The sequence below is a fragment of the Budorcas taxicolor genome, chromosome 7 (genome assembly GCF_023091745.1).
Source record: "Budorcas taxicolor isolate Tak-1 chromosome 7, Takin1.1, whole genome shotgun sequence".
In the NCBI taxonomy this organism is placed as follows: Eukaryota; Metazoa; Chordata; class Mammalia; order Artiodactyla; family Bovidae; genus Budorcas; species Budorcas taxicolor.
The window spans coordinates 9,423,647-9,437,031 of record NC_068916.1 but is presented as its reverse complement, the minus strand read 5'-3'; the positions used below and the strand labels follow the sequence as shown (position 1 = coordinate 9,437,031).

Below are 13,385 nucleotides of genomic sequence, written 5' to 3'. Positions count from 1 at the left end.
GTAGATCAAGAGGGTCCTCAATAATAAGAGGAGGTGGAGGGGGCAGCAGTGGGGCCACTTGATTCAGCACCTGGGACAGTGGCTGCCGCAGACTTGCCCCACTGAGGCCGCAGACTTGCCCCACTGAGGCTGCAGGGGTTTCTGGGATAGAGTCCTACTCTCAGGGTCTTTCAGGGACCAGACGACTTACTGGTGGCAAAGTAAGAAAGAAATCCTGTAACATGAAATGAGTAAATATTTAATATATTTTAAGCTGAAAATTGCATATATTTTTCTTTGCCTTCAGAGCTCTTATTTAAAATGTTTTTCTCCCCCCCAAATGATACCTTGTCATTGAAGAAAATAAAAAATAAGAATTAAAAGTCTTATCTATAATTGAAACATGTCAAAGTAATCACCATTTATATTCTCTCACATATACTGCCAAATTTAGTTTTATATGTAATAATTATACAAGTAAAATTTGATTTTACATATAAGTGTATTACATTTACATGTAATATCCTTTTAAAATGCTATTTTACTAACAAGCACATGGAAATATGTTAAACTTCATTAGTCGTTAGGGAAATGCAAGTCAATGCTACAGTGGGATACCACTTCACACCCAATAGAATGGTGGAAGTAAAAGCGTTAGTCACTCAGTCATGTCTGACTCTTTGTGACCCCATGGACTGTAATCTCTGTTCATGGAATTTCCCAGGCAAGAATACTGGAGTGGGTTGCCATAACCTTTCCCAGAGGATCTTCCTGGTCCAGGGATCGAACCGGGGTCTCATGCCTTGCAGGCAGATTCTTTACCATCTGAGCTACCAGACAAGTCCTAATAGGATGGTAAGAATATAAAAAAAATGGAAGACAAGTGTTGGTGAAGATGTGGGGTAATTGGAAACCTCATTCATTGTTGCTGAGAATGTAAAATGGTGCAACCACTGCGGAAAACAGCATGGTATTTCCTCAGCAAATTTTTTTTTTCTTTTTTTTATTATTTTATTTTTCCTCAGTAAATTAAACCTACAGTTATCATATGATTCAGCCATCTCATGCCTAGGTATGCACAAAGACTTGAAAATGTGTTCAAACAAAAAACTACATGAGTCTCTGTAGTGGCACTATCCACAATTGCCAGAAGTTGGATATTTGGGAAACAACTCAAGTATACATTAACAGATGGATAAATAAATAAAATGAGGCATATCCATAACAAGGAATATTATTGGGTCATAAAAAGGAATGAAGCACTGATACATGCTACAACATGAATGAACTTTGAAAACATTATGCTAAATGAAAGGAACTGGATACAAAATGTCATCTATTGTATAATTCCATGTATATGAAATGTGAAGAATGGGTAAATCCATAGAGATAGATCCAGGAGCTGGAGGGTGGAGGTGAAAATGGAGAGTGACTGCTACTAGGTATAAAGTTTCTTTTTCAGATGACAAAAATATCTTGGAACTAGTAGAAGTGTTGACTGCACAACATTGTGAATGTACTAGATGCATGGACTCAAAACACTTTATAATGGTCACAATGGTAAATTTTATGCAGTGTGAATTTTGCCACAAGAAAAAAATGCTATTATACTATACATTTCTCTTGTTAATCTGGACTTTTCATATAATAATATATTGTGAACATCCTTCCACAACATACAGTCATCATCTTGGGGGTCTTTAGAATCTTTAAGTGTTAAGTGTTTAAGCCATTGTTTATTTTTGTAAATGGCATTATGTTAGAAAATAATTTAGTTTGTCTCACTTTATAAGAATTCTCTTTATGCACCTTGATGACTTGAAATATCACTACCAATTACATACTGAGTTACTCTTAATCACAAAATTTTGAGTGTAGAAATTTTATTGTTTAGCAATAGATACACATACATTTATGTTGGTGTGGTTAAACACTTTTTATGCAACACATAGGGGGCTTCATAACACTACAGACACTGATGTTTTTGGTCCTATTAACAGAGGTGGACCACTGGAAGGAAGAAGGTGATGACACTTCAGCTCCCCCAGGTGAACACTGATTTCATCCTCACACCAGTCTTATGGATAGCAGAAATTAACTCACTTGCTCAAGGTCACTCGATTGATGAGTGGTGGAGTGAGGGTACATTTTATCAGCATGGCTTCAGTGGTCATGCCTAACCTTCTAAGGAAGTGAAGTGATTTTTACTGTGTCTCAGCCCCAGTTGTGTCATATTACCCGGAGAACCTGTGCAGGCTTACAAGATGAGACTCTTTGATGAGTGGTGTCTAAAGTTTTAAATTTAATATTTTTGACAGGGAATTCATTCACTCATGTAGAAAATAAGATGCTCAGTGAAAAATATTGGTCTCCCTATATCCTTTGTTGGATACCAGGCTAGAAGAAGTTGGGTCACTACTGGCTTGTGCTCAGTGGCTCCACCCACAGCCAAAGTCCACCCTCAGCTGTCAGGATCAGCTCTGGTTTCCTGAGTGACTCCTTGTCAGGCAGGACGCGCAAGCACAGCAGGGTGAGCGCCAGGACCACCCTCATCTCGGTCATGGTGAATGTCTGCTTGATGCAGTTCCTGTGGGTGAGAGTGGGGGCTCTGACTGCACCATCATTCCGGCCTCATTGCACCTGGAATCTGGCCTGCAACCCCCCCTCCATGACTGCAGAAGTAGAGCCCAATTGTGCCCGGGATCACTCCGTGGGCTTGAATATGAACCTGGCCGCTGCTCTGGTCCTGAACTCAGACCAGCAAACAGGGAAATGGGGCTCTCAGCACACCACACACCCTCTTTGGGCCCACCACGATTCCCAGACTCTTACCCATTATGTCCAGGGGAGTGGAAGGGGGAGAGCCAGACCTCTATCTTTGTTTTTCCCACTTCTCTGCCCCACAGTTATGCCAGGAATACAAGCCCCAGATCCGCCCCCCCCCCCCCAAATCCTTACCTCAGATGCCCACTACCCTCACCTGCGCCCTGAAAAGAAGGGACCAAAGGCCAGAGGTGACCTCCCCTTACTGTTTTCTGGCATGAAGCAGAAGGGGCCATAGACCTGGGGACAAGAAAAGACAGGGCTACTGTGCGGGATCTCCCAGGCTGTCCATCCTTAGAGAGGCACATGTGTGTATAATGGAGGGAGGTGATGTCTGCTATGCAAGTCAGAACTCTTTGCCCTTCCTTGCATCCCCCATGGGGAGAGGGGGGCAGCACCTCAGGGTCTGGCCACACAGACGGGTTATGGTGGGTCCTGAAAATATTGATGAAACAGATAACACCTGTGGAAGAAGAGGGGCCAGTTAGGACTAAGTCTAACCTGTTGACGAGCCCCTCTTTCTCACCAGGAACCTCTTCCCCTAGTCATTAGGGTACCTTTGGGGATGACCCAGCCATCTGGAAGCACAATGTCCTGGGTACAGCAGCAGGAGATGACCATGACTGGGGGATGCAGCCGCAGACTCTCCTTGATGCACATGGTCAGGAAGGGCAGCAGGGTAAGGCCATCCCTAAGGAAACCATATGACATCCAGGGAGCAAAAACAGAGGCCCTCCAACCTTCCTACTGCCCTATAAGATCCCCTCTGCCTATAACAAAATAACAGATGGACCAAATAGCTCCAAACTCATTATGTTGTATACATTAAATATGTACAGCCTTTTCTTTGTCTATCACACTTCAATAAAATGGTTCTTATAAAGAAAGAAAAGTAGTGCCACAGAAGTACCAGACAAAATTTACTTACATATTTTTAGAAGCCTTTCTGAGAAAAACTACAAAAATCCAACAATAAAAATATTTACAAAATTGTATAAAATCAAAACATTCTGTGTGGCAAGACTGCAAAATTAAAAGGCAAATGCATAAGAAACAAAAGAAGCAGATTCAATATTTATTTTCATTTGTTATGGCACTAGAAATACTAGCTAATGCAATTAGACAGGGGGAAAAGAGTAATATCATTTGAAACATGGGGAAAATGTGTCATTTTTCACACATAGTGATTTTATACTTAGAAGAGAAGAGAAATCACTGGAAAACTTTCATAAACATTGAAGGTAAGATCCAGTAACGGGGATGAATTCTTTTTTTAAAAAATTTCTTTCTTTTTGTGTGGTGATTTAAATAGATGATACAGTTAACATAGTTCAAAGTTGGAACAATGCAAAACATCACCCCTATGGCCCAACAGCACTCATTTCTCCTCACAGTTTGCCTAGTGGTTATTGTTATGTATCTTCCTAGAGGCATTAGGGTATTTTGCATTGGGGTATAGCTGTGAACAATGTTGTGATAGTTTCAGGTGTACAGCAAAGGGACTCAGCCATACATATTCATGCATCAATTCTCCCCCAAATTCCCCTCCCATCCAGGCTGTCACATAACATTGAGGAGAGTTCCATGTTCTACACAGTAGACCATTGTGTATTGTCCATTTTAAACATGGTAGTGTGTACACGTCCATCTTAAACTCCCTAACTATCCTTCTCCCCCATCCTTCCCCCTGGCAACCATAAGTTCATCCTTTAAGTCTGTGAGTCTATTTTTGTTTTGTAATTAAACTCACTTGTATAATTTCTTTTTAGATTCCACATATAAAGGATGTCATATATTTCTCCTTTTGTTTGACTTACTTTTGTCAGTATGACAATCTCTAGGTCCATCCATGTTGCTGCAAATGGCATTTTTTACTCTTTTTAATGGCTGAGTAATACTCCATTGTATATATCAAAAACTCTGTTTCATTAAAAATTATATAGTAGCATACTCTATACTGTATAGCATATCAATGTCTTATTGTACACCCTCTGGGATTTATGACATGATACAGCCTTCCTATTGTGGAGCGGTAATATAACTTCCTATAGTTTCCTCTACAGCCTTTCAGTTCAGTTCAGTTCAGTCACTCAGTCGTGTCCGACTCCCTGTGACCCCATGAAGTGCAGCACGCCAGGCCTTCCTGTCCATCACCAACTCCTGGAGTTCAGCCAAACTCATGCCCATCGAGGCAGTGATGCCATCCAGCCATCTCATCCTCTGTCGTCCCCTTCTCCTCCTGCCCCCAATCCCTCCCAGCATCAGGGTCTTTTCCAATGAGTCAACTCTTCACATGAGGTGGCCAAAGTACTGAAGTTTCAGCTTCAACATCAGTCCTTCCAATGAACACCCAGGACTGATCTCCTTTAGGGTGGACCGGTTGTATTTCCTTGCAGTCCAAGGGACTCTCAAGAGTCTTCTCCAACACCACAGTTCAAAAGTTTCAGTTCTTTGGTGCTCAGCTTTCTTCACAGTCCAACTCTCACATTCATACATGACCACTGGAAAAACCATAGCCTTGATTAGACGGACCTTTCTTGGCAAAGTAATGTCTCTGCTTTTTAATATGCTATCTAGGTTGGTCATAACTTTCCTTCCAAGGAGTAAGTGTCTTTTAATTTCGTGGCTTCAATCACCATCTGCAGTGATTTTGGAGCCACCCAAAATAGAGCCTTTAAGACTCCCTTATTATATATTTTAAGCCTTTGATTTGTGGAGATGTTGTTTTCTTGGCAGACGTGAGAAGCAGGTTGAATTAACTTTTTATCCATGTAATTTCCCTGTTATTGCAAAAGTTTATATTATTAAGATGATCTTTATTTCTCCTATTGATATAGGACTCCATATTTATCAGTTACTAAGTTCACTGAGTAAGAAATTGATATCCATAAATTATTAATTTTTCTATTAGAAAAAATAGAAAAGATGATGATATAAAATACATGGATTAAATTTAACAAGAAATGTGAATGTCTGTATTCAAAATGAACTTGTAAATGTTTCTCAATCCAGATAGACTATATTATTCACCATAGCAACAAGAGTACCTAAGGGTTTATTTAGCAAAAGCTGCTCAAGATCTCTATGCTAGAATTGTAGACTCTACTAAAAGACCAAGTATTATTTTACTGTCCAGAATTGGATATCTGCTTCACACTCTGGGACAGTGTATTAACATTATGAAGTAATCTATGCTCCACAGGTCAATCATATATCAACCCCCTCCTTTCCTCCTTTATCTCTCTGTCTCTCTCCCTCTCTGCCTCCATCTCTTCATTTTTGACCAGCTACCTTTTTGACCTTAACTGAAATGCACCCACCTCTCTACTGATCAACTTTCAGGGTCTGAGATGAGGCATTTTTTTCCTACCCTCTACTTTGTCTGTGTTACTCTAAACTGAAGCTTTGTCCATGTATACAGGGAGTTTCTTGACTCTAGCTCTGCCCATTTATACAGGAAATTTTTTGACTATTCCTCCATGAGACTAGGAGATCCTGGAAGGCAAAGGCCAGGTCTAGGTTCTTCCTGAGTCTCCAGGACACAGAATGGCTGAGAAGAATTGGAGATGTCATAGAACTGAGAAGAGGGAAGAAGTGTGCCAGTGTTTGTTGAATGGGGACTGGATGGAGGAAGATGCAGGTATTCCTGGATAGGTGTTGAGTGACTTTAGTTCCTAACAGTTCCATGTGAAACCTGGACTAAATAATATGAGGAATTAAGGAGCAGGATATGAAGAAACACTCAGGGGGTGGAGATGTTTGAAAACATGTAATTTTAGAGAGAAAAGTAAGAGAGTAGAGGGAAATTTCACTTAGTGAATATGTGCTAAGTGGTATCATCTACTCTCACACATTGTCACTGATTACTTCAGAAATCCAGGTCTTTCTGTTTCAAAAGCCTGCAAACTTCCTCCTTCTATACATGCTGTGTACCAGACCTTGTCTCCGGGTCTCCCACGAAGAAATAATGACAGAGTCCACAAAAAGATTTTTTCTCTTCCCCAGCCATGGAGCAGAGCCAGAGAGAGGGACTCAGAAAAATGCCCTGAGGACTTGAATTCACCATTCAATCTCTTTAGGCTCATGGTCCTTCAGGAGCTCTTGCACCTCCTGCCAGCAACGCTCCCGATGTTCTGGGCACTTTGCAAGGTTGTACAGGATTCAGAAGAGGCCGCTGGCTATGGTGTCATGGCCTGAGGGGTAGCCAGACATGGTTGGGTCCCTGGGCTACTTCAGCACCAACGGGTGGACAGCACCCTAACAGAAAGGACCATGGGGAGGACGGAGAGGCATGGGGGATGGTTCAGGGTCTCCACACCTAGTCCCTGCAATGGAGGGACCCATGCTCCCCTCTGTAGTCCCACACTAGGACCCTCACTCTCAAACATGAAGGTATCAGCTTCAGCTCAGATATCTTCATCTGACAGTCCTTTCCCATCTTCATCCTGGAGAGAAAGCAAGATCCCCAGATTCACACTAGTTCTGAGGGTCCCTAAGCCTAAACTGAGACAATCTCTGAAACTCCATTATCCATACAGAAACTCAAGCCCACTCTGAAATACTAGATTGCCTGTGCACTCTATCACCAGAGGCCCCATCCAGAGATCTCCTCCTTGACCTCCTTGCCTCCTATGTCATCCATGGTAAAGAGAATCAAAGATTCATAGAAATTTTCATGTTTATACATAATGCAACCTAGGTTACAGGATGATTAAATGACAACTTGCCACGGAAGCTAGAGTTTAAACATTGTCCCAAAGCCATTTGCTCACAGGCTAGGATAGTAAATCCAGAGATTCTTTAGTCTCTTGGAGATAAGGGATGGGTTAGAAACCTATGGAACCTATAAACTTTGTCTTCTCACTGATAAGGATTTGTTTAAGTTCCAGAACAACCTCTCTCCCTCCCTCCCCTCCCATTCCTCTCTCTCCATCTCTCTCTCCCCTTTTTATCTTTCCTTTCCCCTCACTTCCTAAAGTGAAAGTGAAAGTCGCTCAGTCATGTCCAACTCTTTGCAACCCCATGGACTGTCAAGTCTTTGCAACCCCATGGACTATACAGTCCATGGAATTCTCCAGGCCAGAATACTGGAGTGGGTAGCCTTTCCCTTTTCTAGGGGAACTTCCCAACCCAGGGATCGAACGCTGGGTCTCCCACATTTCAGGCAGATTCTTTATCAGCTGAGCCACAAGGGAAGCCCCTCACCCGCTAGGGTGAAGGGAAAGGGGATGAAGGGAAGAAGGAGAAGATACATTAGCTGTTCTATATAAGTTCCAAATTTCAAAATCCAGAGGTACCTGTTCTGTGATGCAATCATGGTTGCATGTACAGGTAAAAGCATCATGGTCCCCTGAAAGGAATTTGGGGATGGAACCAGAGCTACAACTCTACTCTGACTACTGTTTCTACTATGAGAAATAAATGTGCTGCTCTGATCCAGGCTTCCTTCTCTCTATGTGTGTGCATGTGTGTGTGTACACACCCATATATGTGTATATATATGTATGCATGCATGCTCAGTCGGTCTTCCCTGGTGGCTCAGAGGTTAAAGCGTCTGCCTCCAATGCAGGAGACCCAGGTTCGATCCCTGGGTCGGGAAGATCCCCTGGAGAAGGAAATGGTAACCCACTCCAGTATTCTTGCCTGGAGAATCCCATGGATGGAGGAGCCTGGTAGTCCACGGGGTCGCAAAGAGTCGGACATGACTGAGCGACTTTGCTCACTCACTCACTCATGCATGCTCAGTCACACAGTCATGTTCAACTCGTTGTGACCCCATGCACTGTAGCCCACCAGGCTCCTCTGTCCATGGGATTATCCTGGCAAGAATACTGGAGTGGGTTGCCATTTCCTCCCCCAGGGGATCTTCCTGACCCAGGGATTGAACCCACGCCTCCTGCAGCTCCTGCATTGCAGGTGGATTCTTTACCACTGAGCCACGTGGGAAGACCATGTATGCATGTATGTGTACATGTATATATACAGTCTACCTCTGTGGTAGATAACTGATTAGCTTGGGAGTAGAGTAAAATCTCAGACCTTCTCAATTTCAGACTTAGCACTCCCCTGCAGACCCTTTTCACATGGTCATGTCTAAAACTTATCCATGACCCATTCCTCCCTTCCTCAACACTTCCTTTGGCTCTCCAGTACCCTATGCATCCCATCCAAGATCTCTGATCAGTTCGAAGTTCTTTCTACTTCTTGAACTCAGATCCCACAGCAGCTTACCTTGGTCAGCAGGAGCACATCAATGAAGTCCAAAGTCTTGGTCTTCACCTTGACCTTGAGGAAGTCATCAATACTCTCACTGAGGAGGAGCCAGCGCTGCTTCTGGATGACCATATCTGTGCAGCCGTGCACAAGGGCAAGTCCTGCAGAAGCACAGCCCATCTGGGGTGAGGAAGCCCAGGAAGTCCATGTGCAGGAAGATCTGCTGGTTCCGCTTTGCCACAAGCGCACTGAGCTCCAAGAAGGCGGCAATATATGCACTGGGCTTCCTGAAGGATGAGAGCATGAAGGGAAGCCACCACTTAAAACACTGGAAGCCCAGAAGCTGGGGGGCTACCTCCCTTCAGGAAGCTGAGGCTCCAGAAACAGATGGTTCACAGATACAGTGTGGGGATGAGCCAGGGGGTGACTCTTCAAACTATTCTCAACGCACATCCCATCTTCATGAGCTGACTCTATTCTCCAGGCACCTAGAGCACAGCTTAGACATCAGGCTTCTCTCCTTTCTTTCTCTCCTAGTATCTGTCTGCTTCTCCTTCCCCATACTGTCCACTTGGCTCAGACCTTATCCTTTCCCAGCTGGTTAATGAGGACAATGGCTTCCCTAGTCTCCTTACATCCAGTTGTCAACATCATCCAGTGTCTACATTGTGGTCAGTCTTCTCTCCAGTCAGATGTCCAAGCTCGGCTTTGACCTCGACCCTCATCTGCTCATACACCTTCTACGGCTCCTAGGAAACCTCAGATATAGTTCATATCCTCTGTCTCACTTCAGAATGTCCTTAAGACATTCCTTCCACCCCATACCCAAATTGTCTCCTTAGTGTTGCACATACTTTGCCCATTCTAACGTCCTAGCATTTATTAAACAGTCCTGCCTACCTGTAAGCTTTGCTGTTTCTCATTCCCTTTTCCTGTCTTTCAATGTCCAGTTTGACCCATCTCCTCCAGGAAGACCTTTCTGATTGTCCACCTCAGTCTCACTCATTTACACCTTTGGGTCTAGGGCTCATCTTCCCAGGCCCTGGGCTGAGCATTCACTCCTGGCAATTACTGTTGAAACTGAAGACACCTTTCTGCAGACTGTCCAGGGTCATGAGGCTGATGTGTTCAAACATGTCCAGATGGGTGTGGCCCTTTTTAATCAGGTGCTGTCACTTGGGCTGAACACAGAAGGGGACATGGCTGAGGCCGGAAACTGCCTCTTCCCTAACCCCAAACACCAAGACGCACTCCCCAGACCCTGCCTCCTGGTCCTAGGCACCGATCTTCACAGATGACCAGGCTTGAGTGGGAGTGGAAGTTGTTACATTAAGCCATGAAGTCCCCAGCCTGGGAGTCAGGAGACCTGCTATTAATATAACTTTGGTTCCTCCCACTACATTTTGTGCACTGTTGGTCAGCTTACTGCATAAAGTAACAAGTACAAGTACAGCAAATGTCAGATCTCATCATCTTCATTGTTAGAAATTATTGAGGGAAAGGTCCCCTATGTTGAGAGAGGTAGTCCTCCATGGGTCCTGTGTACATTCCTACTTTCTTGCTTCATATGCCAAAAAAAAAAAAAAAAAAAGCAAGACTCTCATATTCTTTACCTGGGCCATTTCTCAGAGTTGTGTTTTTAGCAAACAACCTTGAGGAGTGAGGTAATCTCTCCTCCTCGACAGGTATTAGGGGCAATTGCTTCTAATTGCTATAAAAGTCACAGAGTCTCTTGGCCTCCCCCCCACCCCCCGCCAACCATAATACAATAGCAGGCATATACATCAGCATACTACATGAGCAGGTATATATCAAAGCCCACCTCTGTCACCCTCATGAGATTTAGTGACTTGGAAGAAGAATGCAAACCAACAAGAAGCACATTTGGTTGCCTTCTGAGGGTAATAAATTGCCCTTTGTCTCTCACCCAGGAGTTTCATGTCTCCTGGAAGAATCCATGAAACAGTAATAAGCTCTCTCGTCACCTTGCAGGTATGGAAAAAATCCCAGGCACTTCACAAAAGCCTGGCCTCCAGTTCTTCATTCCCACATATATATCCAAACCCTTTGCAGTGTAAGTTTTCAGTAACTTCTCTTAGGAGGTGGGGGCCTCTTTCTCTATCCTTTGATTCTGAGCTGCTTCTGGACCTGCTTTGGCTAATAAACTGGTGAAAATGATGAAGTGGTCATCCCAAACCTAGACCCCAAGCAGAATTGCAGCTTCCTTTCAGTCTGTTGGAATCTTGCTTCTGGCATGTGAGCAAGCCTGAGATGTCTCTAAAGGGAGAGAATCACTTGAAGGGACATCTAGTTGTCTCAGCTGAGGTCATCTGAGATTAACCTGCAGTCAGCCAAGCCACAGAGATGAGAGAGGACTGACCTCAGATCAGTAAGTCTTCCTATCTGACCTCCACCAGACCACCTGATCACCCCAGCTGATCACAGATACACGAGTGGCCCCATCCATGTCCAGAAGAACCAGCCTACTGACTCACAAGCTTGTCAATACTAAGCACTTATTGTTTTCAAGTGATTTGTTACTCTGGAATAATGACTGCCTGATATTCATCATTATCATCAACCATGTCTCAAGGTTTCAAGCCTCCTGTGAGGGAAACATAGAAACTAACACCTTCTGAGCACCTACTGTGTGCCAGGAACATGACCCCATTACATCATCTTGGCCACTCAAAAATGAGGGATCACATAATCCTCATTTTTCAACTGTGGAAACCAAGGCTCAGAAAGAAAGAGCCATGGCCTTAAAGTCCCCACAAGAGTCAGATTCCAGACAAGACATTGTTGAGTCCTCATGATCCCTAAGACTCCAGCTGGAACCCTGGGTTCAAGAGACTCACGTGCATGATGTCTGTGCTCTTGGTGAAAATCTTCATATAGGGCTTCAGGATGTTGAAGTGGAAGGCGGGTGTCAACATGCAACGGTGGCTGCTCAGCAGGAGCCCATCCCCTAGCACAGACAGCCACAGGGAGTGGGCAAAGGAAGACCTTCTCCTGGGTCCCCAGGGTCACCCCCAACCCCCTTCACTCACAATTACTCACCCAGCCAGGGCTTCAGAGTGTTGTAGAAAAGCATGTCCTTTGGTGCGATGGCAGCTGACATGAATGAAAATAATCAAGGGCCAGAGAGAGGGGGAGGGGAGGGAATTTTAGTGCTGCTTGGAGGCTCCCAGCCAGGAATCTGCATTCCCCCTCCAAGCCCAGCATGGCAGGAATGGGGATAAGAGCACAGGAAGCTAGAAAGAAGGGTAAAGGGAGGAGGGAGGATAAGACCAGGCTGCAAGACAGAATAAAGCAAAGGCAGAGCCCACAGATACCACCTTATGAGCTTAGACACACCTCAGCATGACACAATATGCCCCAAAATGACTGGACACGGCTCCTAGATTGTCCTATATATTTGGCAGGAGTTTGGGTAAAAAGATTTTTAACCATATTAGTGGTGGTTATAGGACTCTAGACATTTCAAAACTCCGAATTGTACACCAAATAGAGCAAACATTACTGACACTTCACTTTCTGTAAATTTTGTAAATTTACATACAATTTTGAGAGAAGCTGAGGGTAACTAAGCACATATATTATTCGCATAAATATACTGTGAAGTGATGGGCTTTCCAGGTGGCTCAGTGGGTAAAGAATCTGCTTGCCAATACAGGAGACTTGAGTTCAACCCCTGGGTTGGGAAGATGCCCTGGAGGAGGAAATGGCAACCCATTCTTGCCCAGAAAATCCCAGGGACAGAGGATCTTGGTGGCTACAGTCCTTGGGGTTGGAAAGAATCAGACATGACTAAAGCGACTGAGCATGCATGCATGCACTATGAAATGATATACAAAAAGTATAGATGAAAAAACTGGGAAAATGAACATCATATGGAAGACCAATATATTTCACTGAGCATCTTATTTTCTACACGAGTGAATGAATTCCCTGTCAATAATATTGCATTAAAAAAGTTAGGCACTACCCAGCAAAGAGTCTCATCTGATAAGCCTACAGGTGTTCTCCAGGTGACCTGATGCATGTGGAGCTGAGACACCTTGAAAATCACTTCGTTGGGAGGTGAGGCATGACATTTGAAGCCAAGCTGACCAAACATACCCTTCACCTATAAGGTCACCCATCAACTGAATGACCTTGAGCTAATGATTTAATCTCTCCAGTCCATAAGACTGATGTGAGGTGAAATTGGTGTTTACCTGGGGGAGATGAAGTGTTGTTGCCTTCTGTCTTTGAGTGGTCTACTTCTTTAATAGGACCCAAAACATCAATGTCTGTGGAGTCACCAGGCCTTACATGCTGTATGAAAAGTGCTTAAACTCATCCACATCTTACATGAATATATGTGC

The 13,385-nt window shown here is 43.9% G+C and overlaps 1 non-coding gene and 1 pseudogene across 1 annotated transcript; one reads left to right on the top strand and one right to left on the bottom strand.

Annotated features, from left to right (window-relative positions):
• Positions 1 to 2,394: 2,394 nt before the first annotated feature.
• Positions 2,395 to 12,127, bottom strand: LOC128050597 (prostaglandin E2 omega-hydroxylase CYP4F21-like; annotated as a pseudogene).
• Positions 8,330 to 8,401, top strand: TRNAW-CCA (transfer RNA tryptophan (anticodon CCA)). Its single transcript has one exon. It is a non-coding gene; the product is annotated as a tRNA-Trp (tRNA).
• Positions 12,128 to 13,385: the final 1,258 nt, after the last annotated feature.